This window comes from Stegostoma tigrinum, chromosome 10 (assembly GCF_030684315.1).
Source record: "Stegostoma tigrinum isolate sSteTig4 chromosome 10, sSteTig4.hap1, whole genome shotgun sequence".
In the NCBI taxonomy this organism is placed as follows: domain Eukaryota; kingdom Metazoa; phylum Chordata; class Chondrichthyes; order Orectolobiformes; family Stegostomatidae; genus Stegostoma; species Stegostoma tigrinum.
Window position 1 is genome coordinate 93,382,382 of NC_081363.1, and position 2,560 is coordinate 93,384,941.

General features: G+C 41.9%; 1 non-coding gene across 1 annotated transcript; it reads right to left on the reverse strand.

The window, feature by feature from the left end:
- Positions 1 to 404: 404 nt before the first annotated feature.
- trnan-guu (transfer RNA asparagine (anticodon GUU)) lies at positions 405 to 478 on the reverse strand. The gene has a single exon. It is a non-coding gene; the product is annotated as a tRNA-Asn (tRNA).
- Between the last annotated feature and the right edge of the window lie 2,082 nt (positions 479 to 2,560).

The following is a 2,560-nucleotide window of genomic DNA, read 5'->3' on the forward strand; positions in this document are numbered from 1 at the left end:
TTGATCAGAAGGGAAATGCAGCCACTTTCAGACTGTGATTACTAATCGTCACTTTTCATTGGTCATTCTCACCCCTTTTTCTGTTCGTTTTCCTTATGAGAGTATTTTCCAGAAAGTGGTGTTGGACGAAACTGCCAGTATAGTGGAAGCGCTGTTTGGGATTGTCCTGCTGCCACTTTTGCAAGTAGTTCGTGACGCAAACAACTCGAGGTGTCTCACAGACAGGATTCATGCTTAGGTATGTCTGCTATTGCGTTCGCCTTGTCATTTTTGCTTCGGTTGCATGTTAAGACCTGTCTGTGTTGGAGCTTCGCTCGATTCGCGATGACCAGAACACGGTTATCTTCTTGCAGCCAAAAAGCCCCCTGGATAGCCGTCATCGGGTAATGAGTGAAAAAGCACCGCGTCCCAGGGTGGGATCGAACCAACAACCTTTTTGGTAACAGCCAAACGCGCTAACCAATTGTGCCACAGAGACCAACTCCACTAGTACCTGCGAACAAAGAACTAAATTGGGGATCAGCAAGTGCAGCATCATCCGAGTGGACAGTGCGAAAAGACACACTTTGGCGCACAACATCCATGCCGGCCAGATGTCCTAAGTTAATTTAGCCCAATTTGCCAGCATTTGGCCCTTATCCCTCGAAGTCCATCCAATTCAGACATGCATCCAGGTCCCTTTCAAATGTTTTAATTTCGCCAGCTTCCACAATTTCCTCTGTCAGTTGATTCCAGACACACATGAACTTCTGCATGATTAATACCCCACAGCTCCCATTTCATTTTCCCCCTCTCACCTTAAATATATGCCCTGCAGTTTTGGACTCAACCACCCAGTGAATAAAGATCTCAATCATTCACTCTGTTCATATCCTTCATGGCTTTATAAATTTCTCTAGCTTCGCATCCTCCGACACTGCAGGGATACTTTGCCAGGCCTCTTCAGTCTTGCCCTAAAGTCCAAGCAACATAACACTGACAAACACATTGTGAATGTTTTTTTGAGTAATTTTACGTGACTTTTTTATTTCTCAATAATAGCAATAAATTTGGACAATATCAATCTACTTGAAATTGAAAGGTAGTATGTGATGGCTGCAAATTTTAATGCGAAAAGAAAATCAGCTGGCACGGCAGCACGGTATGGTGTTTCTGTAATGTGATGGTTATCACGTTCGCCTCACACGTGGAACGTCCCCTGTTCAAAACCAGGCACAAGCTGTAGGGTTTTCCCCGTCATTACCCATAATAGGCTTCTGCACTGATGTGGACAGAGCTGTCCTGTTTCCTCTTCTCGTCACCCCCACCCCTTGTTTTGAGTATTCGGACATCTCTGTGGTTGTACCGAAAAGGAATACAATTCTACTGAATTGCAGTGCTATTTTTCATGAAGTTTCCCTCCTGCCTGGTCGTGTTTGTACTGCACAGATGGTCATCATTTTTTAAATGTACGCTTGGCGTGATCTGATACTCTCTGCAGCGTAGTGCTTCTGTATTTTTTTTACGTGCAAAGGCATCCTGGTTCAATGCCACATAGAAGCCTGATTTTGCTGGTCTCACAGTGCACCACGGATTCCTGATTTACGCTCTCTTTCAAACGCATCTTAAGTTAATCTCTGAGACGCCTACTTCAGATACTGTCTGTCATGTCTCAGACTGTATGAATCAAATTGAGAAGTGCTCAGCCATGTTTTGCAACAGGGAACCACGTTGGCATTTTGTAGTGTTGGACATAATTACGTCTTATACAGTCATCGAGAATGAATGGATTTATGGGAAATTGTCAGTTTACGAGGATTTGGAAATGAGTCAATGGTCAACAAATGTGTTGGAAATTTTCGAATTGTTAACACATGTATGCCTAGAGAGAATAACTTTTTTTTTCAGAATTTCAGCTCGCAAACAATTCTAGTAGGACTCATTAAAATTGAGTTTAGTTGCAGGAAAAATGCTTTCAACATGCTTCAATTCATTTGATTTGCTAAAAACGCCACAGATCATTGAATTATTCAAAAAAAGAATTAGATTTATATCATTGAAACAGGCGAATGTTACATTCAATGTGGTTCAGATTTTTTATCAGCTTGTCGTAAAGGGAGAAGGGAAGGTTCACAATGCAAAATGACAGAGCCTTCTTTGTGGATTTCTTTGGTGGAGTTCAGACAGTGTGAAATGTACGTAACATCATCGGGACGTGGTCAAATAATTAAGGCACCATTTAAAAGTGGGAATGGCGATTTTAAGCGACACTTTCTTTCTGACTCGACAGGATCCACCTTTAATTTTAAATTGAAAAATGTTCAGTTTCATTTAAAATGCAATCTTAATCAGCTGCACGTATACGATAAATTTCTTTATATGTGAAGTCAAACAAAGTCGAAACTATTTCCCAACCACACGCAGACTTTGTCTAACAGCTAAGGTGCCTCCTTAGGGGTCTAGTGGTGTAGGTCCATGATTCTTTGCCGTTTACATCACATCCAGGCAGGGTGGTTAAGCAGGCTTTTGACACGCGTTTGTGTTTAGGAGTTGGGAAAATCATATTGAGTTTGGACAGGAT